This window comes from Rhopilema esculentum, chromosome 10, assembly GCF_057945365.1.
Source record: "Rhopilema esculentum isolate cy_ngs chromosome 10, ASM5794536v1, whole genome shotgun sequence".
Taxonomy (NCBI): domain Eukaryota; kingdom Metazoa; phylum Cnidaria; class Scyphozoa; order Rhizostomeae; family Rhizostomatidae; genus Rhopilema; species Rhopilema esculentum.
This window is the reverse complement of record NC_142824.1, coordinates 6430744-6454111: the sequence shown is the minus strand read 5'-3', so window position 1 is coordinate 6454111 and position 23368 is coordinate 6430744. Positions and strand designations below refer to the sequence as shown.

The 23368-nt window shown below is 33.1% G+C and overlaps 1 protein-coding gene and 1 long non-coding RNA gene across 19 annotated transcripts in view; one reads left to right on the top strand and one right to left on the bottom strand.

Moving 5' to 3' along the window:
• Positions 1-2612, top strand: part of LOC135684135 (HEAT repeat-containing protein 5B-like) — a 74799-nt gene extending 72187 nt beyond the window's left edge. The window contains exons 36-37 of the mRNA XM_089110953.1: positions 1361-1484; positions 2070-2612. The gene's annotated coding sequence lies outside the window, so the exon portion shown is untranslated. The remainder of the gene's footprint in view (positions 1-1360; positions 1485-2069) is intronic.
• Positions 331-20593, bottom strand: LOC135686609 (uncharacterized). 18 transcript variants are annotated; one of them, XR_016144172.1, is made up of 18 exons: positions 17838-18574; positions 17455-17536; positions 16844-16934; positions 16189-16223; positions 15862-15909; positions 15476-15510; positions 14965-15013; positions 14539-14603; positions 13933-14000; positions 13487-13535; positions 13054-13127; positions 12471-12538; positions 11723-11789; positions 9661-9727; positions 8701-8767; positions 6835-6964; positions 6431-6554; positions 5224-5903 (listed from the first exon to the last, which is right to left on the bottom strand). It is a non-coding gene; the product is annotated as an uncharacterized LOC135686609 (long non-coding RNA). The 18 variants fall into 18 exon arrangements; XR_016144171.1 differs by adding an exon at positions 11086-11145 and having other exon boundaries at positions 15476-15909; positions 17838-18572; XR_016144179.1 differs by having other exon boundaries at positions 13054-13105; positions 15476-15909; positions 17838-20593.
• Positions 20594-23368: the final 2775 nt, after the last annotated feature.

Below are 23368 nucleotides of genomic sequence, written 5' to 3'. Positions count from 1 at the left end.
ATATTAGGCCAATAATTTTGCTAGACCATTCGAATACTTTTTTGAGGGAAGCGTATATTCTTTATCATGCTTTAGATACAAATGCAATGTGATATGTTGAGATTTAATTACTGGATACCACTAAATGCAATAAAATGAAAGACCAATACACGAAAAAAGAATAACTACAAAATGATTGAAAGAAGTAATGCAACCTAGGTCGAGAGAGCCATCAACCGGCAATTATAAGAAAATTTTCGTTTTGCTTTCTATTTGAAATATTCTTTTTGACAGTGTAATTATTTATTAAATAATTCCTTATTAAGACATATACAAGCTTTAAAATGTCGACAACAATTAAAAACAATTGGCATAAAGAAATTTATTGAGGTACTTAATGTATGATTAAAATGTTATTAACTTTGGTATAATCACACTGAATTTGAACACCAAATTATCAGTATGAATTGATTACAGTCTGAAATTTTATGAAATGAAATCTCATTGGATGAGACCTGTTAAGAAAATTGCCTTCTTCTTAGTTTATCAAATAATTTTATGAAAAAGCTCCTTTTTTGCAAACTCTTCTTACGAGGTTCAGATATATCGTTCAACTTTTGCCAATATAACGATTTAGAAGACAAGCCTCTAGGTGACCATTTATTGTGTTGCGTACGTAAAATAGGAAAAATTTCAAAATCCATGCGACTTTACAATTTCCAAGGATTCTATAAACTTTTCTAAATTCCATCGTTTTGTCTATCTTAACACAAAAAGTTAAATTGTAGATTCACAATTATTGTTTTATTTAATGTACGAACTTTTGTTCCTTTGAAAACAACTTTCTTCAATTTCAATCCAGTCTTGATTGCTGATAGCCTTACATTCCTCTTCTCGATGGCTGATTTTCTGTGTTATAATTTAGATTTTGGCGAAAAGAAGAGCAATTACGACGAAGAAGCAACCCAGTCAATCAAACGAAGATGATGCCAAATGTTTTCTGCATAATTTCATTAAGACTTAACAGCCTTTTGGCTGTAGTCATTTAGAAACTAGGTTAGAAAATTATTTGATTGTTGAATTTAAAGTCTTTTTTGTTGGCAAATCTCTCGTAATTTCTGTATTTGTCTCTTTTACTTGGGCTGATCTTCGTGAGCGGTACTTCGAAATAGGTTTTAAATGCAGTTCAGGATTCTAAATAAAAAGTAACATATATCTAAATAAAATATAAAAGTTAAATAGATTGATAATGATCACTTGCGCTCGCTACTATACACGGGCTGTCCGCTACATATAGGCATTTTTATGAAATGCCTTTCAAAATTTGAAATGCTGCATTTATTGGTGCCAAAGTCTCACCCACATCACTTTCCACTTTCAGAAATTCATCATCATGAACCGTGGTCCACATGTAGAAAAGCAAAGAATCGTTAATCGGACGGAAACCTCTCAAATCGCTAGCCAGTTTCAGAAAACATGTCCAGTGCACAGAAACAGGCTTTAAGGTGCGTAAGTATGCCTTTTTTTCTTCCTTTCTAAATTGGATTTCCTGCTTTTTTTCAGAGGGGGGCAGGTAAGTATGCGTCGCGGCGCCATTTCGGGAAACCCCACTAACCTGAACTGGTTGGTTCGGGTTAGTAGGAAACTGTTTTCCCGGCTTGGGTCACACGGCGTGATTCAACCGGAGTAAAACAGTTTCCTCTTCAATCGTGTGCAACTACAACAGTCGGCCGCAAGTGCGAGCCTAGCCTCCCAGCTCCCCGGTCCTGGCCCCACCCCATCCCCCGGTCCGTAGGGGGGATGGGGCGGGGCCAGGGCCGGGGAGCTCGGAGGCGAGACGGCAGCTGTGGCTGTGAGTGGCGGCCCACGTGCGACGGGGGGAGGGTGGGGCCAAATTTTGCGCAGCGGCTGCTAGCCCAAAAGGTCAGCGGTCGCTGCGCAGCCACGCTTTTTTTCTTTCTTTTCATTTTTTGCTTGTTGTTGGTTGTTTCTTTCTTTTACTATTTTTCAGATTGTGATGATGATTGACATGGTGACAATGATGACAACAAGATTGACATGGAACTGAGGGGGTCCTTTTATTTTTTCAGATTTGGAAGAAAGAGCAGAAATTTGAAGAAGCAGAAAGACACTTTGGTTCCACTGCCGTTTTGCAAAGAAAAAGGAGCAGCAAAAGCGAAACACCACTACATCAAGACTATTAAGCGATTTTCCAGACCACTGCCGTTTTGCAAAGAAAAAGGAGCAGCAAAAGCGAAACACCACTACATCAAGACTATTAAGCGATTTTCCAGACCACTGCCGTTTTGCAAAGAAAAAGGAGCAGCAAAAGCGAAACACCACTACATCCAGACCACTAAGCGATTTTTCCAGACCACTACATCCAGACCAGCCAGACCACTACATCCAGATCAGGAACAAGAGCCACTAACAGCATTTCAGGCACATGTAATTTGCGTAAAGTTGGATATCTCATATAATATCTCCCTAAGATAGGGACACCTCATAATTATACTTAGATTATTCAGATTATTCAGATTAGATTATTCAGGTTCTTCAAAAGAGCTGTTCACTGAGCCCAATTATATATTTTATTGCTGTTATCAATAAATTGTTTTGACTCAACACGCAAAGTACATTGTTTTTTTGTGTCTCCCTCTCGTACACACAACACAAGACTTAGACAGACAAAGACTTAGCCCACACAAGACTAACACGTTACTTAGACAACACAAGACTTAGACAGACCAAGACTTAGGCAACAGCAGACTAGCATAAGACTTAGTCAATACAAGACTAACAAGAGACTTAGACAACACAAGACTTAGACAGACCAAGACTTAGGCAACAGCAGACTAACATGAGACTTACGTCACACAAGACTTAGACAGACCAAGACTTAGGCCACACGAGACTAACACCTGACTTATACAACACAAGACTTAGACCAACCAAGACTTAGACAGACCAAGACTTAGACAGACCAAGACTTAGACAGAGACTTAGACAGACCAAGACTTAGGCAACAGCAGACTAACACGAGACTTAGACAATACAAGACTTAGTCTAAAACAACATCAAAACAAAAAACAACATTTTAGTTTAAAACAACAACACGCCAAATTCCCCCTTTGATAGCAACAGAGCTCCCTTTAAAAAATAAAAAATCATTCCTATAAAACGTTAAATTTTGAGTTTTTTTCCTAAATAAACTCAATATAAACAAGGAGGACTATCGTCCCTTGAGAGGAAGACTATCGTATAATAAAAAAATCCTCCTAAAATAAAAAAAAATCCTCCTAAAATAGAAAAAAATCCTCCTAAAATAGAGAAAATCCTCCTAAAATAGAAAAAAATCCTCCTAAAATAGTAAAAAATCCTCCTAAAATAAAAAAAATCCTCCTAAAATAAAAAAATCCTCCTAAAATAAAATAAATCCTCCTTAAATAAAAAAAATCCTCCTAAAATAGAAAAAAATCCTCCTAAAATAGAAAAAAATCCTCCTTAAAATAGAGAAAATCCTCCTAAAATAGAAAAAAATCCTCCTAAAATAGTAAAAAATCCTCCTAAAATAAAAAAAATCCTCCTTAAAATAAAAAAATCCTCCTAAAATAAAAAAATTCTCCTAAAATAAAAAAAATCCTTCAAAAATAAAAAATTCCTCCTAAAATAAAAAAATGTCAAGGGAGGAGGAGGAGGAGAATCTTCTCATTGGAGGAGTATCGTCCCAAGGGAGGAGGAGTATCGTCCCAAGGGAGGAGGAGTATCGTCCCAAGGGAGGAGGAGTATCGTCCCAAGGGAGGAGGAGTATCGTCCCAAGGGAGGAGGAGTATTGTCCCAAGGGAGGAGGACTATCTTCCCATGGGAGGAGGAGTATTGTCCCAAGGGAGGAGGACTATCTTCCCAAGGGAGGAGGAGTATCGTCCCAAGGGAGGAGGACCAGCGTCCCAAGGGAGGAGGAGTATCGTCCCAAGGGAGGAGGACTAGCGTCCCAAGGGAGGAGGACTACCGTCTCATGGGATGAGGAGAATCGTCCCATGGGAGGAGGACTATCTTTCCATGGGAGGAGGACCAGCGTATCGTGGGAGGAGAAGTATCTTTCCATTGGAGGAGGACCAGCGTCTCACGGGAGGAGGAGTATCGTCTCAAGGGAGGAGGACCAGCGTCTCATGGAAGGAGGACCAATGTCCCATGGGAGGACATTGTCTCATGAGAGGAGAAGCATCGTCTCAGGGGGAAGGCGGCTGTCTGTTTCTTGGAAGGTTAAGTGTTGTCTGATGGAAGGGTTGTCTCATGGGAGGAGGAGTGATGCCTCAAAAAAGAAGGGAAAGTGTCGTTGTCTCAAAGGAGAAGTGTCAAAGGAGTCTTGGAGAGGAGGAGTTGGAGAATTATGTCAATGGGAGGAGTGTTATGTCAAGGAAAGAGCCAGCCATTATGTCTAGGAATGAGAGGAGAGACGCACAAAATATAAGTATACGAGAGAGAGACGCACAAAATATAAGACTCAGAAATAAAATACAAAATAAATGACGTTTCCTCAAAGGAGAAGTGTCAAAGGGGTCTTGGAGAGGAGGAGGAGTTGGAGAATTATTATGTAATGGGAAGAGTATTGCTATGTTAGAGGAGTATTATGTAATGGGTATTATTGTTAGAGTATTGATATGTTAGAGGAGTATTATGTAATGGGTATTATTGTTAGAGTATTGATATGTTAGAGGAGTATTATGTAATGGGTATTATTGTTAGAGTATTGATATGTTAGAGGAGTATTATGTAATGGGTATTATTGTTAGAGTATTGCTATGTTATGTAATGGGTATTATTGTAAGAGTATTGCTATGTTAGAGGAGTATTATGTAATGGGTATTATTGTTAGAGTATTGCTATGTTAGAGGAGTATTATGTAATGGGTATTATTGTTAGAGTATTGCTATGTTAGAGGAGTATTATGTAATGGGTATTATTGTTAGAGTATTGCTATGTTAGAGGAGTATTATGTAATGGGTATTATTGTTAGAGTATTGCTATGTTAGAGGAGTATTATGTAATGGGTATTATTGTTAGAGTATTGCTATGTTAGAGGAGTATTATGTAATGGGTATTATTGTTAGAGTATTGCTATGTTAGAGGAGTATTATGTAATGGGTATTATTGTTAGAGGTCATGCTGTGGATTGTTTTTGTTGTAATGTTGTGTTTTTGTTTAAGTATACGAGAGAGAGACGCAAAAAATATAAGACTCAGATAAACATGGCCTACAAGATAAACAGCGATTTCCAAATAGCCTACAAGTTCTAAGATGTACGTGATATGCTGTTCTGCCATTTCTTGTAACCCTCCTGAAGAAGTCTTGGAGACATGTGATTTAAGAAACAAGTTCTACGTAATGACAAACATCAAAATAATTTACTCTACAAGAATCGCTGCAATAACTCTCTAGAAGAAAATTGGTAAAAGTTCTACAGTTCTAATTTTATCGGTATATCACATGTGCTCGAAATGCTGCTCTATCGTTTTTTCCAGATAAACATGTGGTTCTCTAGCAAAAAAAACAGTTGAGATGCTAGACCATTGGAAAAAGGCCAAACATTAAAACAAATTACACTACAAGAATTGTTTGTGCTTGAAATGCTGCAATAATTCTCCAGAAGAATCAGAAACATGTACCAAAAATACATTTATAGTAATTTACACTAAAAGAAATGTCCCGCTATTATCAATACAAATTGTTCTGGGGCACCTGGATAAATGCCTTTTCTTGTTCTCTTTTGCAACTAGTTTCCAAAGTCTAGCACGACAACTTTCTCGTCTTTTGCTGGTAGCTGGATCCAATTTGACGTCTTTTTGCTGCTTCTTGTTCTTTGCAAAACTGTAGAGTGGACCAAAACGTCTTTCTGCTTCTTCAAAGTCCTCTTTCTTTCAGACCTAAAAAAATAATAGGACCTCCTCAGTTCCCTGTCAATCTTGTTGTTTCATCAGAGCCTACAAAAACAAAAAGAAAGAAAGATTAAACAAGCAACGAATGAAAAAGAAAAAACCCCTCCCCCTCCCCCCTGCCCCGCCCCTACCCCCCTGCCCCCACCCTACCCCCGTCGCACGTGTGCGACGGCTCACGGCCACGGCCACAGCCGCCGGCCGGCCGACCCAGCTCCCCGGCCCTGGCCCCACCCCATCCCCCCTGCGGACCGGGGGATGGGGGGGGCCAGGACCGGGGAGCTGGGTGGCTAGGCTAGCAATTGCAGCCGAGGCTGTAAGCAATTGCACACGATTGAAGAGGAAACTGTTTTACGCCGGTTAAGCCGGGAAAACAGTTTCCTACTAACCTGAACTGAGTCGAGACTCAGTTCAAGTTAGTGGGGCATCCCGCGCCGCCGCATACTTACCTGCCCCCCTCTGAAAAAAAGCAGGAAATCCAATTTAGAAAGGAAGAAAAAAAAGGCATACTTACGCACCTTAAAGCCTGTTTCTGTGCACTGGACATGTATTCTGAAACTGGCTAGCGATTTGAGAGGTTTCCGTCCGATTAACGATTCTTTGCTTTTCTACATGTGGACCACGGTTCATGATGATGAATTTCTGAAAGTGGAAAGTGATGTGGATGAGACTTTGGTACGCATAAATGCAGCATTTCAAATTTTGAAGCGGACAACACGCAAAGTGACCATTATCAATCTATTTATTTTTTATATTCTATTTATATATACATTACTTTTTATTTAGAATTTTGAACTGCATTTAAAACCTTGCGAAATTCCGCTCACGAATATCAGCCCAAGTCAAAGAGACAAATAAAGAAATAACGAGAGACATACCAACAGAAAAAAGTTTATATTCAACAATCAAATAATTTTCTAACCTAGTTTCTAAATGACTACAGCCTTTTGGCTGTTAAGTCTAAGTGAAATTATGCAGAAAAAAATTGGCATCATCTTCGTTTGAGTGATTGGGTTGCTTCTTCCTCGCATTTGCTCTCTTTTCGCCAACATCTAAATTAAAAAGGAAACAGAAATTCAGCATTCGAAAATAGCAGAGTAACATTGCCAGTAACCAAGAATGATAAAAAATTAACAGCTAGTTCTCAATTGTTAAAAAATTTCGCATGTGCTGAACTCAATAAAAACAATAAATGTGATTCTGAAATATGATTCTGAAATGTGATTAAATGGTCCATCAAAATTGGCAAATCTAAGGAATTTATATAAGATTTGACGTGGAATCGTTGTTGACTCTTTAGCGCAATTTTTTCCAAAGTTTATCTGGAATTAAACGATTTTAAAAACAGAAGATTTTGCAGTTGCCAACCGTAATATTTTAATAAATTGGAAAAGAGAGTAAAGTCTTGCAATCTGATCTTAAGAAACGTTTTAATACTCTTTAAACGCTACACATTAAAAACTTTAAACGCTTACATAAGTCTCAGTCAAATTGTGCTCAGAGTGTCGAAATATACATTAACTAAATGAGAGATAAAACTAATTCATCAGATATTCATAACTTGTTAAAGTTTGAGTGCCTCGAAAACCTGAATTCAATAAAAAGTCAACTCAAATTAAATTTTTGATAAAATCTATAATGAAAAAGTCTTAGAAAAAAAGAACTGTTTGTTTATGATGCCAAAGATTTCTTCGTGAATCCATTTTTCTCATTAATCACCTCCGTAATTTTTTTCATTTCCATTTTTGAACTTCACTAACCTTTTATCGACATTTTGTAACAGTTGATTAGAAATAATGTTATAAATGATAATGCTATCAAAATGAATATTTAGTTTTGTGATACCCAGTTTTCAGGTCTCGACATATCACATGGCATTTATATTTAGAACATGATAAAAGAATATACACTCTCCTCCAAAAATAATTCGAACGGTCGAGCAAAATTATTGGCCTAAAATTCATATTAAATTTTGGCGGGAAGATAAAGCGCAAGCGTCATCTATTTACCAAAACAATCAAAAAAGCATATTTAAAACTCTGTTTTATGAGAAATCGTATTCAAAAGTAGAAAAATTTTGTTTTATTTTTTAAAGTCGAATAGAAAATAATTGAGAACTGACCCGTCGAGAAAACATTTCTTGTTGCTAGATTAGCAAAATATTTTTCAGCAAAAAGCGAAACTAGAAAAAAGCAATCAAGGAATGACCTATAACTTATCAGTTAAGTGTAGATCTGGTTTGAAAAAGTTTTTTCGACCAATCTAATGTTAATGGAAGAATTTCAGTAAGGTTCGAGGGTAGCATTAGGCCTAATGAAGTCGTTATATTGTTCTTTGGATATTTTTCTCAAAGACCTGAATGTAATTGAATATACTATTAATTTTTTGGCTTTCTATGGAAAATGAAACGAATCCGGTTCCTCGAAAACGCAGCAACAGTTAATTTAGAAAAACATTTCATATCTGGAAAGGTGTTCCTAGCAATTTCATTGAAAAAATGTTTTGTTCAATTCCTTGCTGACTCTGTGCTGTTAATTTGTTTTGCGGGTAAAATGAAATGATGAAAGGACTTTAATTTTAAAAATATCGTTCACATGATGACCTGTTTCATGATTGGCTGAAATTCTGACCTGAGTTCTATTGTCATTCTTTAAATATTATTTAATTACTTTTCTTCCGTTTTATTTACTTGACCCTGTACTGACACAACATTGGCTTCTGTTCAAATACTTTTGGGAGAAAAGTGTATATCTAAAAAGATAATATATAAATATATATATATCTGTACCTTTGCAAGTTTAGCTGGTGACTTTCACAAACAGCAGCTAATTGTTTCTGGACAGCCAGCATTTGCCCTGCAAATAAAGTGAATATCCATCAACAAAAAGTAGAGGCATAATGAAATATTAACAATAAAATCAAAGAAACATGAAGAATTACAAAAGTTAGGGCAGTATTTAGGGACAAATAATAAACATTCAACAGTAAAATTGTGTAGGCCATCAATCAGCTATCAAAGCTCATTTGAAGATCATCTTCTGGTGCATTAGTCAACTTTATACAAATCTTAAGACTCAGAAAAATAAAACTTAAATTAATATCTTATTCAGTGTAATGAAATGATATCAAGCTGACGATTACAAACAAAATAATATAAGTCACAGTATTGTATTAACATAAGAATATATATTAATAGAGATTAACATAAGTAATAGTATACAAATGTATATGTCCCTAAAAATCCCTAAGTCTTAGTACCCAATATAAAAAGTCTCTTTAACGCTTACATAAATCTCAGTCAAATTGTGCTCAGAGTGTCGAAACAATCAAAAAAGCATATTTAAAACTCTATTTTATGGAAAATGAAACGAATCCGGTTCCTCGAAAACGCAGCAACAGTTAATTTAGAAAAACATTTCATATCTGGAAAGGGGTTCCTAGCAATTTCATTGAAAAAATGTTTTGTTCAATTCCTCGCTGACTATGTGCTGTTAATTTGTTTTGCGGGTAAAATGAAATGATGAAAGGACTTTAATTTTAAAAATATCGTTCAAAAGATGACCTGTTTCATGATTGGCTGAAATTCTGACCTGAGTTCTATTGTCATTCTTTAAATATTATTTAATTACTTTTCTTCCGTTTCATTTACTTGACCCTGTACTGACACAACATTGGCTTTTGTTCGAATACTTTTGGGAGAAAAGTGTATATCTAAAAAGATAATATATAAATATATATATATCTGTACCTTTGCAAGTTTAGCTGGTGACTTTCACAAACAGCAGCTAATTGTTTCTGGACAGCCAGCATTTGCCCTGCAAATAAAGTGAATATCCATCAACAAAAAGTAGAGGCATAATGAAATATTAACAATAAAATCAAAGAAACATGAAGAATTACAAAAGTTAGGGCAGTATTTAGGGACAAATAATAAACAATCAACAGTAAAATTGTGTAGGCCATCAATCAGCTATCAAAGCTCATTTGAAGATCATCTTCTGGTGCATTAGTCAACTTTATACAAATCTTAAGACTCAGAAAAATAAAACTTAAATTAATATCTTATTCAGTGTAATGAAATGATATTAAGCTGACGATTACAAACAAAATAATATAAGTCACAGTATTGTATTAACATAAGAATATATATTAATAGAGATTAACATAAGTAATAGTATACAAATGTATATGTCCCTAAAAATCCCTAAGTCTTAGTACCCAATATAAAAAGTCTCTTTAACGCTTACATAAATCTCAGTCAAATTGTGCTCAGAGTGTCGAAACATACATTGAAAAACCAAAAGCCTGACTTTTAATAAAAAGTCAACTCAAATGAAATTTTTGATAAAAATCTTTAATGAAAAAGTCTTAGAAAAGAAAGACGGTTTTTTATGATACCAAGGATCCAAAAACTTCGTGAATCCATTTTTAGAACCCACTTCAAATGCCACAAAAATTGTGCAATTTTTGGAATTATTACTCTTTATTAGCAAGAAAATGGGTAGACCATTCTGATTCGTTTTTGGTGAAAAATGAACCTTTTTAAAAAATTAGAAAAGTTTGCGAAAAAAACTTATTCATATTATAACTTGATGAGCAAGAAAAATTTTTAAAAGAAAAAGCACTGAATAAAAATTTGTCAATAACAATTAAAGCCAATCGGATTCCATTGCACAAAGTTTATTGCTGTGATCAATTCAAACTGACGATTTTGTGTTTACATTCAGTGTATGCAATTAATCCAAAGTTGAATTTTTTTCTCATTAATCACCTCCGTAATTTTTTCATTTCCATTTTTGAACTTCACTAACCTTTTATCGACATTTTGTAACAGTTGATTAGAAATAATGTTATAAATGATAATGCTATCAAAATGAATATTTAGTTTTGTGATACCCAGTTTTCAGGTCTCGACATATCACATGGCATTTATATTTCGAACATGATAGAAGAATATACACTCTCCTCCAAAAATAATTCGAACGGTCGAGCAAAATTATTGGCCTAAAATTCATATTAAATTTTGGCGGGAAGATAAAGCGCAAGCGTCATCTATTTACCAAAACAATCAAAAAAGCATATTTAAAACTCTGTTTTATGAGAAATCGTATTCAAAAGTAGAAAAATTTTGTTTTATTTTTTAAAGTCGAATAGAAAATAATTGAGAACTGACCCGTCGAGAAAACATTTCTTGTTGCTAGATTAGCAAAATATTTTTCAGCAAAAAGCGAAACTAGAAAAAAGCAATCAAGGAATGACCTATAACTTATCAGTTAAGTGTAGATCTGGTTTGAAAAAGTTTTTTCGACCAATCTAATGTTAATGGAAGAATTTCAGTAAGGTTCGAGGGTAGCATTAGGCCTAATGAAGTCGTCATATTGTTCTTTGGATATTTTTCTCAAAGACCTGAATGTAATTGAAAATACTATTAATTTTTTGGCTTTCTATGGAAAATGAAACGAATCCGGTTCCTCGAAAACGCAGCAACAGTTAATTTAGAAAAACATTTCATATCTGGAAAGGGGTTTTGTTCAATTCCTCGCTGACTATGTGCTGTTAATTTGTTTTGCGGGTAAAATGAAATGATGAATGGACTTCAAATTTAAACATATTGCGCACATGATGCCTGTTTCATGATTGGCTGAAATTCTGACCTGATTGCTATTGTCATCCTTTAAATATTATTTAATTACTTTTCTTCCGTTTTATTTACTTGACCCTGTACTGACACAACACTGGCTTCTGTTCGAATACTTTTGGGAGAAAAGTGTATATCTTAAAAGATAATATATAAATATATATATCTGTACCTTTGCAAGTTTAGCTGGTGACTTTCACAAACAGCAGCTAATTGTTTCTGGACAGCCAGCATTTGCCCTGCAAATAAAGTGAATATCCATCAACAAAACGTAGAGGCATATTGTAACATAAACAATAAAATCAAAAAAACATGAAGAATTACAAAAGTTAGGGCAGTATTTAGGGACAAATAATAAACATTCAACAGTAAATTGTGTAGGCCATCAATCAGCTATTAAAGCTCATTTGAAGATCATCTTCTGGTGCATTAGTCAACTTTGTACAAATCTTAAGACTCAGAAAAATAAAACTTAAATTAATATCTTATTCAGTGTAATGAAATGATATTAAGCTGACGATTACAAACAAAATACTATAGGTCACAGTATTGTATAAACATAAGAATATATATTAATAGAGATTAACATAAGTAATAGTATACAAATGTATATGTCCCTAAAAATCCCTAAGTCTTAGTACCCAATATAAAAAGTCTCTTTAACGCTTACATAAATCTAAGTCAAATTGTGCTCAGAGTGTCGAAACAATCAAAAAAGCATATTTAAAACTCTATTTTATGGAAAATGAAACGAATCCGGTTCCTCGAAAACGCAGCAACAGTTAATTTAAAAAAACATTTGATATCTGGAAAGGTGTTCCTAGCAATTTCATTGAAAAATTGTATTGTTCAGTTCGAATATCTTAATATGCAGACAACACAAATATATATATGTTAAAAAAGATAAATAAAATTTTTACCTTTGAATGTTTTTGGGGTGACTTTCACAACCAGCAGATTTTTGTTTCCAGATGACCAGCAGTTTACCCTGCGAAAAAAGTGAACATCCATCAACAAAAAGAAAGGCAGGATGAAACAAACAATAGTGAAGCAACATAAATTATTAGGAAAATTAAGGCATTCAAATATTTAAGCACATTTGCATAGAGACATTTTATGTTACATAGATGATGACCAGAATACATTTGAGAAATTATCTTCCAATGCATCATTAATCAATAATCATTTCACAAAAAATCTTTCAGAACAGTGAAACTTTAAATAATAATCTTATTTAATGTAACAACTAGTTCCTTATCAACAAAATAATATTGGTCACAATAAACCATCATATAAAACCATATATTAATGTTTCCAACATCAATCAGTTTTATAAAAATTTTAACAGTGTGCCTGAGAACTTTTGAAAATAAATTGGCAAAGTTTCATTTTTTGAGTAGATTAAAATTATTGGATTTTGGTTAGCAAAATAGTTAATAAATATTTAATGTAATATATATATATTTATTTCTATATTCAAAAATATAAAGAAAACATTTCTACCTTTGCATGTCTTGCAGGTGAACTTCACTGATAATTTCTCATGGACATCCAGCTTTTGTCAACAAAATGAAGAGCTATTAAAAAACAAAAAGGTCACAAAAATAAATCTAGATAAAAACAAGAAAAGACAAGATAATCATTTTAGCTTGTCTGCATAAAGACATTTTAGCATAATAAATATAGCGTATAGCTAAGTATCTGGAAGGTGTCAGACTTCACTGAAAATTCAGTTCATCAAGTTTATTGAATCTGTCCATTAAGTTTGAGTAAATATAATGGTAACAACTTGCTCTCCATAACTATTTGTAGCTCAAACATTACAATATTGAAAATCATTTGTTAAATGTCAAGATAAGAATTGGCACTATATTTCAAAAATATTGTCTTGATAAGACATCTGAAGTAAGTAAAATTCTAAATAATTTTTACAAACCTCAATGGCACCTTATTCATTCAATTCCAAGACATCCTAAATGCTAGCCCTCAAATTTAAAAAAAATATAAGATGTTAGTATATTTGCCAAACTGTAAAGCTATCAAACATGGATAAATTTAGAACTGAGGGCGTGGCCTTAAAAGGAAACAGACAACAGCATAATTCCTTGTTGACTCTGTGTTGCCTATTTGTATTGTGGAACATTGATAGTTGAGTTATAATGAAATCATGGAGGGACTTGAATTTAGAAATTCAGCAAATTATGCTCTGTTTTATGATTGGCTGAAATTCTGACCTGTTTCCTATTTTCATTCTTTAAATATAATTCATCACTTTTTCTTTTGCTTTAATTACTTGACCCAGTACTGACACAACATTGGCTTCTGTTCGAATATTTTTTGAAGAAAAGCAATTATCTAAAAATATAAAATAAATATATGTACCTTCGTATGTTTTGCTGGTGACTTTCACAAACAACAGTTGATTGTTTCTAGACAAGCAGCATGTTATTCTGTAAATAAAGTAAACATTCATCAACAAAAAGGAAAGGCCAGATGTAACATAAAGAATAACATCAGAAATAACATTGGAGTATCATGAAAATTAGGAAAATTAGGGCAGTGGTTACGAACAAATGAGAAACAATTTAAATGTTATAATTATAATGGCAGAAAAATTTTAGAAATTGTCTTTAATGCATTAACTGAATATCACTTCATGCAAGTCTTTCCTTAAGGAACTGGAACATTAAAACTTAAATTAATTATTATTAGTGCAACAAGCAGAATATTAAACTGGCTCTTGCAAAAAAATATAAAGGTCACAATAGTATAATGGAGGGATAAAAAAAAGTTACACAATGTAAGAAAATATATCATTAAAATTCCTGGAGTGAAAGTACCTAGTAGCAAAGGTTTTTTACCTGCAGGCAACTTTTTTTCCTTTTAAAATGATTATCATTTCTAACATTAATCAGTTGGAAAACGTTTCACTGTTTGGCTGAGTTTCATTTTTTGATGAGAAGATGTATATAAAATAAACATTTCTACCTTTGCCCTCTTTGCAGGTGTATTTCACAAAAAGTAGATTGTTTATTGACATGAAGCAGTTTACCCTGTCATAAAAATATAGAGTTATTAACAAAAACCAAAAAGACAAAGATTTAAATCTGGATAAAGACCAGAAAAGACCAAATAATCATTATAGCTTGTCTTCATAAAGACATTTTAATGTAAAACAGATGACAATGGAAATATAATTAAAGTAAAAATAATCTTCAAGTAATTTAACAAAAAAGAACATTATCTTGAAGTTGCCAGGCTTACACTGCAAATTGAGTTTATTACATTTCTTAAATCTACCCATTAAGTCTCAAGATGAGAAAGTCCCAAACTCTTGTCTTGTTAAGACGAGGAACAATATCTTAAGAAGTTAAATCTAGGTCCACATAAAAGACATAGCAAGTGTCTACAAACCTTGATGGCACCTTGTTCATTAAATTCCAAGACATCATTAATTCTAGCCCTCAAATTCAAAAAAATATAAGATATTAGTACATTTGCCAAACTGTAAAGCTTTCAAACATGGAGAAATTTAAAACTGAAAAGGTGGCCTTAAAAGGAAGCAGACAACAGCAAATAGATTTTTTTCTTGTATGGTCTATGATTAATTCAGCTTTCTTTCTCCCTAAGAGAGAAGTATGGTATGCTACAATATCTAACCCATTCAACCTCTGATATACAAAAAGTACTCAAATCTTTTATAAAAAACAAAGCTCCTATTTTAAAGATGCATCAGACATACAACTGAAAATATATCCTTATTTAATGTTAATTAAAGACCTTTAACAAGGAACATTAAATTTTATCAAAATGAAGTTTAAAAACTTGAAAAAATAATTGTCTCAAAAACAGGTTCATGGAAGAAAACTCAGTGAAAGTTTGGATCAAATGTACTCAGTTAATATAACAAGGAATATTTACAAACCTTAGAAACATCTTGCTCATGGGACTTCACAAAACCTGACATAATGATATTGAAAGATAAAAGAAATGAAAAGTTATTTCCAGACTCAAAAATCTGCAGAAACCTGGTACAAAAAATGTGCATTTCTCATTTTGTTCATCACCAGGATAAAAAATTGGAGTGCAGCATCAAAAATACACATATCATTGCTGTAATTCAATTAAAGATCTTTCAAAATAAACATCAAATTCCAGCATAGCAGTGTTTCTGGCTTGAAGAATTATTGTCTCAAAGAATGGATAATTTTTTATATTATATATGGTAGACACATAGAAAGAAGTGTTTGAAATTAAAACTCAGAGAGATATTTCATCAAATATTAGACATACAAAGGGGTTAATACAAACCTTACTGTTCTCTAGCTCACAAGAATTTACCACACTTGACATGTTGAGCTTGAAAAAAAATAAATGAAAAAGTTATTTCCAAGCATAAAAAATTTTCAAAACCCTGATACAAAAAAATGCTAATTTCTCATTATGTGCATCACCAGAATCAAAAGTTGTAATGGAATGTTGGAAATAAATACCCATATGCAATAGTAATATAAGGTTTTTAAAAAATATAATCCTGGCTCAGTGAAGTTTTGAACTTGGAGAATGATTGTCTCGACAACAACATCAATATAGAAAAATTAGTTAAAAATGCTCGACAAAAGAACAGAGTTTACAAACCTTGCAGATTTGTTGCCAATAGTAACATTGAGGGCCTTAAAATTAAAATTAAATTAAAATTATTTAAATATTGGCCAAAACAGCAAAGATATCAAACAAAGATATTAGAGATTTATTTCAGATTAAGCTAGAGCTTTGAATATATTATAAATTAATCTCTTAATATCTATATATATAAATGTGATCATCTCAGCTTGCTTAAAAATCTTAAACATTTGCTCTATGTTTTGTTTTCCTGCTTGTCTGAAACGGTTTGCTTGAGAGAAATGTAACTTATGAGCTTTGATTGACATTCTCTCCCAGTCTTGAACAAATCATGTCAATGACAACAAATGAAAGGGCAAATAGAGTTTTCTTCAAACATTTTATTTCAATTGACAGAAATAAAGTATAAAATTAAGTATAAAATTGAGTATTATTATGAAGCATAAAATAATGACAAAATGGGTTAAAAATTGAGAATAAATCTCACTAAAACTGACTCCAAACGAATTGCTTCAAATAAAGCTTGCAGAATGTAAAGTAACTAAAAACATTAAAACATTTGTCTTTATTTGCAACTAAATTTTTAATAGGAAGAACATAAATTATTTTGAAAAAATCTTTAAAATGGATGTTTGATTTAAAACTCTAAAAATTATGAAATAAAACATACCAATTAGCTTTTCTTTCACCTTTAACTGACACCTAAGAGTCATCCGGGAAAATTTGGAGAAGAAATAATCAAGTTTTGAGAAGACAGGAATCTGGAAAAATGGAAACAAAACTAGAAGAATTGGATTGAGAGTTGAAAGACCTTTTAGGGTCAATTAAGTAAAGTGAATCTTATGTTGAATTATAAAATTAAAATAATGAAATTTTTTGTGTGCCATTTACAACTTTATAATTATATTAGAGCTTACATAATATAAATACAAAATTCCATGCATAGCTTGAATGAAATTTAAAGCAAAATGACAGTGAATGTTTGAAATGAAATGTTTTATCAAGTATGTCAATAGAGTATTTTTGAAAAAAAGAACTTGCTTTTTTGGCTATGAGCTTAAGCATTCATTAAAAAACATGTCCAATTGAAAAATAAAGTAAAATTGATGTCAGTCTGTCTATTAACACAAACAGCTTCTTTTAGTGTGGCCTCCGTCTGGAAGGTTTATGAAAGAAATTTGAAACACAGCAAAACGACATTACTTCTCTCTAAGAACAGTTCAAAATTGTTCAGTTAACATTTATCCTCTTTTAAAGAAGAAACAAACAAAATATTCATACCTGTTCCCCGCCAAGAGCTAAGATTGACGTCGGGTCAACGAATCACTTTTAACTTGTCGTTTTTTGTGTTCACTCCATTATCCTTAAAATGAGGCAAAAAGTATTTTTATCAATGCGGACACTCCTGTATATTCGCTTTCGGTGAATACTTGAATAACAAAGACAACAGACGAGGAAAAGGAACGAAGAATCCGATACGATAAATCAGTTTTAAAAATCGAAAGCATATAGCAACAATAAGGAAGCAGAATCACAGTTTTGTATTGGATTAGTTTCGCCTGCTTCATTTCAATTAACACGACAACCTAATAATTGCGAATGGCAATATCAATTGACATTAGTAGACAAACTCTTAAATCTTGTACTTGACAAAAAGGTCTTACCTAGGTTTACATGCCGTTGTAGGCCAAGATGAAGACATGAGTGTTTTGCACCAGCACCTCATCTTCAACTCTTTTGTGCCAACTAATTGAATAGCAAAGAAACCAGGTATTTATAAGCATATGCAAATTTGGACCAGATTCCCGCCATATTCTAAAACAAAAGTCTCCCGTGCATCCACCAGCCATTCCTGCCAAAATTCATTCAAATTACCCGCCAATGATGATCTCCTTTACACCACAGGGAACTTCAATAGGCGGAGGACGGGGGTGTGCAATTTTGTAATATGAAAACATACCTTAAATTCATAAATTTTTAAAATTCAACCCACAAATTTCGATACAATATGAAATATACACTTTTCAATTTAATTCAAATTTGCAAAAATCCAACAACTCAATCAAGTAAATAAAACCCCCCTTTTTTTAAAAAATGATATCCCAAAATTTAAGAACATGCTAAAGTTAAATCCCAAAATTTATGACCAAAATTTATGACCAGTGCTTTTGATGCGACCGTCAGTTTTTCTGTATATTTAGGTGACGTGGAGTCTTAATATTTCTCGACTCTTCAGGATTCGTTTGTAGGATCCCGTGAAAGATTGTACAATAATTCAACATATATTTCTAATGGCCTAAGGACGTTGCATGATGATATTTTGCTTGTTTAAACCCCCTAATCTTTAATAGTTGTTAACGCCCTGTTTTATTAGTGTTTTGAAAAGAAATCAATTGGGAGTCCATCTTTTTGTTTTTATATCTGTTTTGCACCCTTTGATCCAACTTCGCCTAACAATCGAGGTACACCTCGTGGGACTTCTTTGAATGTCCAATTTCGCAATCCATATTTTTCAACTCTGGACCCTCTTTGGTGTTTTGGTTACTGCTTGTGTTGTCAAAGATCTTCACATTTTACAAAATCCGTGCACAAAAATATTGTTGGTTTCTAGTCTCTCTTTTTTGAAAAACAAGATGCACACGACACAGATTTGAATCCGAAAGAAACAAAGGATCGAGGTTAATTCCTTAAAATTTTGGCTCTTTTTTATAACAGCTATCACGATTATAAATTGATCATTGTTAATACAATGATAACACCAATAGGTTGAGAAAACTGGTACCAACAATGATGTTCCTACATTTTGAGTCAAATTATTCCACACTTTTCACATTAAACGCAAGAAAATTACTGAAATAAAAAACAGCTTCTCTTTGAATCATATCAAATGTATGCCATCGACAAAAATGCTGCCAAAGCAACATCACCTGCCAAAGCAACAAAACAACAAAACAACAATAAAAGATACAATTTTTCATAATTTCATGAAAGGAATAAAAAATGTAAATAGACAATATTTTCTTGAAATTCATATAATTTCATATCAAGATAATAATTTATTGCACAAAGTTTTTCAGGTTGCTTTCAAAAAATCTTATGATAAACCATTGCCAAAGGTGTCAAAACATTCGATTTTTGCAAGCAGGAAGTTCCAAAATGTTTCATTATGAATATTTACTAGTTTATATGAAGTAAATGAGCGTTCTATAACTTATGTAATTCATCATTTTACTAATTGAATGCAAAAAAGAATTCGACAAATTTTGATAAGTGAAAAAATTTAAGAAAGTCTTAAAAAAATGTACGATATAGACACTTTTAATTGTTTTTGGTAGTTAGCTCACCCTCTTACATTTTTATGTTTATTAAATTTTATAAAGTTGCTTTAATCATTCTTGCAGATTTGGCTGCATTTGTATTCTCGTTAGATTGCAGAGACCATATACCTCTGGCATAGTTATTGTTGATTGACATACAATAAACAAGTCTTAGCAAAACAAACATTTTTATGGCAAGGAATAATTTTTGCTAACAAAGATGTTCAAAATTGGACTGTCCAAAAGTAAACTTCCAAAAGTTTATTCTTAAATATTTCAATTATCTTTATTTTAGATTATCTGACTAAGATCAGCTTTTTTGTCTTCTGGAGTTGGAGAAAAAACTTGCATAGGGTAACAAAGCACATCAAAATTTAAAATGTTAAATCAGCCTTGCTGATTTCAAGATTGTTGAGCTGTTGAGTAAGAAAATGTAAGCCAAAGATTGCAGATAATTGTGAAATGTAGGTAAGAAGATGATCGATCAAAAGCTTTGCAACAAAAAGCTTCTGGAATAAATTGCCAAATCGTCAAATATACAAAGACTTTTGGCTACTGTTAATTCTCCTTAGACAGAAAGTCTACAGTCTTGGAAAAATGGTCAAGTTAAAAAGCGGATTTTTTGCTCAAAAATTGACTCAAAACGATCAAAATTGAGTAGAAATCAATGTAGATATGCAGTGGAAGCTGTTTTATGAAAAAATTGAGACTTTTTATCAGTGTTGATTTTCCATAAAAAGTAAATCTCTAGAATTTTTAAAATGGTCACATATTGGAAAGAAAAACATTCTAATGGCGCTGATTATTAAAAATTAAACGTAAAACGATCTTCAATCTTTTTGTCAATAGCATGGAAGAAATGTGTATATGCAATAAACTAAACAATGAATTTAGGTACTACCTTCATAAGGCCCAAATTCCCTTTTGGCTTTGTTTAGCCTCGCTCATTGACTAGAAGTAAGATCAAAGCTATGTAAAAACCAAGGATATACCAATTATGGCATTAAAAAAAAACGAAACATTTTACAACATACTAAAAGGCTTTTCACCTGAGTTTCCCCAGACTATAAAACTTCAGGGTCTGAAAGAACAAGATGGAAAATAGGAAAGTTCTTCTCATTTGGCTTTCGGACCATTATTCTGACATTTTATACTCTGAGGAGTGTCAGAAGAAAAAGCTGCTTTTAGTATCTTGTAGTATTTTTGCTTTTTTGAAAGCCATTTCGAGTTTTGTACCTCCAAAAAATTGTTCATATATTGATCTCAATACTTCATATCAAACAATACAAAAAATGGAAGTTGAGTGTTAATTTCACTTCATAAATCTCAATTGAAAAATGAGAATCAATTAAGTATTCTGCTGCTCATATTGGAAACATGGAGGAGAACATCGCGAAAAGTGATGCACAGAGACCTTGGTAGAAATGGAAACAGACGTCTTACTTTGTTTGATATGATTAGAAATATGCTCACAAATCTTACTCTCGTTTCTGTTGCAATATTGTCTTTTGAACCAGGATGTTATCAGAGTAATATAGGCAAGAACAGGATAATTCTAATGTTGCCTGTATCCTCACTAACTATTTAAACTGAATCAACTTGGTCGTGAATTTAGATTTCTGTTGCACTACATATTGTTATTTTTATATACAAATTTGTGGCCTTGCTCCGACCCACTTCAATGACTACATTTAGTATAAACAACCCACTAGGCTTGTCCCATTTACCTACACGAGGATTTGTGCCAGCAGATTGAACTTCCACAAATTGAAATAAAATGGTAGAAAAAGCACAAAGCCAATGTGCAATATAAACGATGCATTGAGAATAAAGAAAATTTTGTTGCTTTGCACATCTCAAGTACCACGACAAAATATTCCTGCCAAAGGTTTTGCTTTATTACGTCCTGAATAAATCACTTATTCAGAAGTATGATGCAATACACTACATGTCACTCAACCACTTTTTTCTTGCTTTGTTTGTTTTTTGTAGTACTTAGTTGTAATTTTGTCTGTTTATCGTAGTAAATATGAAGATCTGCCTGAAATTGGCTATCAAGTGAGAGTTACGAAAACAAGCAATTAACAGCAAGATTTTTTCATTGTCATTACCATTTTTCTCATTACTATTTTAAACTTAAGGAACTTTCATGTGACATATAAAATGAGACGAACTACAGTAGATCCAGTATCGTAGCCAGGGTGGTAAGATTGAACGGGAGCATAATGTTGGCCCACATTTTTGAAACACTAAAACGCCTCTTTTCAAAGGTATTTTTTGCCATTGGGGGTGAGGGTTTGCGTCCAGTCCCTCTTGCTTCCCCTTCACTAAGCTACTGAGTAGATCCAAGCTTTACGAAGTAACTGCAATGTTGACAAACCTTTTGCCTGTAGTACGATTTTAGTAGTATGGTACAGCAATGTTGCAAGAAGCGGAATTAGTAATGTTTCAGGGTAGCTTTTTCTAGACAACGTAGGATGATATGTTGAGCTTGGATCAAGTCATATTGATTTGATTGCGAAAGAGCCAACGCTCATGTTGTCATGTGTTCAAGTGAGTTTTTTCAGATCATATCGATAATACATTAAAATGATTAATTCCAAATCCTTTTGATGTTATAATGCAGAGCATGAATTTTGAAATAACGAGTTTTAGATTAGTCTACTTCTATTCCAAATTCTTGTCATCTGGTAAGAGCTAGCAACTGTTCACACTATCCAAAGAGTCCATACATTGGATTGAATAATTATTGCCAATAATAAAATGAGTCAAATTATATCTCATTTCACTTTCAACCTTGAATTCCGAACTTTAAATGGTCAATAAATGTTTCTAGCTTTTTGAAAGTCGTTGACTTCAAGTAGCATAATTGCCTTGTATTTCTTGTTGAGTCTAAAGTAATGGAAAAGTAGTCAACTTGAAATATTGAGTTTAGCAATCTAACTACTGTCTTTAAAATAATGTCTAATGCATAAAATCATGAAATTTTGATGTCAAAGTCGTATTATTGAAAAAAGACAACAGTTTTGATATTTTCATTTACCTAAAAAAAGGGAATCAGAGTTGTCTCATACATAAAAGGAATGAACATGTACAGAACATTCAATGATAGTATTTACCAGCTGTAGATGCTTATAGCTAGCTTTAGATGAACTAATCAATCAAATTTCTAAACAATACCTTTTGGAAACACTAAGGAGATAGGAGATATTCATTCCATACATTGTCTTTACAGGTATATCTCTCGTGATGTTGACAACAGAAAGGCACGAAGGCTATTGTTCTACAACTATATGCATACCTCACAAACGTTTGGGTACGACCAAACTTATCAAGAGAGAAACAGCAAGGGGGGGGGGGGTATTTCGACTTGGTGAAGGAACTTCTTTAAATATTGCTGGATATTCTCAGCCAAGCAGTCTCTTGTGCCTTCTTGTTTCTATATATTGGATTTTCCGTGTTTCAAACGATTTCATTTTCGTGCACTTGTTCGATAAACGCACCAACTGAATCGTTATTTCAATCAGTTTTTGAGTCGCTGTAGATTTGCTTTTGGCCATCTTTAAATCACAGAATACAGACATCTTTCCTTTTTGTCTCTGTTTGGATGGTCGTCTATTAATGCAGTGTTTTGATTGCCTAGCGAGCGTGTCAAATTCGGATGCGGACAGGCAAAAACCAGCTGACGGTTCCCTGCATAGACTAATAACTGCTTCAACTGTCATTGAATTCTACTAATTAAACATTTGCTCGGTTCCTTTGAAATATAATCATCTTACCTGCATATTTTATTACATATAATTATAGAACAATAGCCTTTGTGCCTTTCTGTTGTCAACATCACGAGAAATATCTCTGCAAAGACAATGTATGGCATG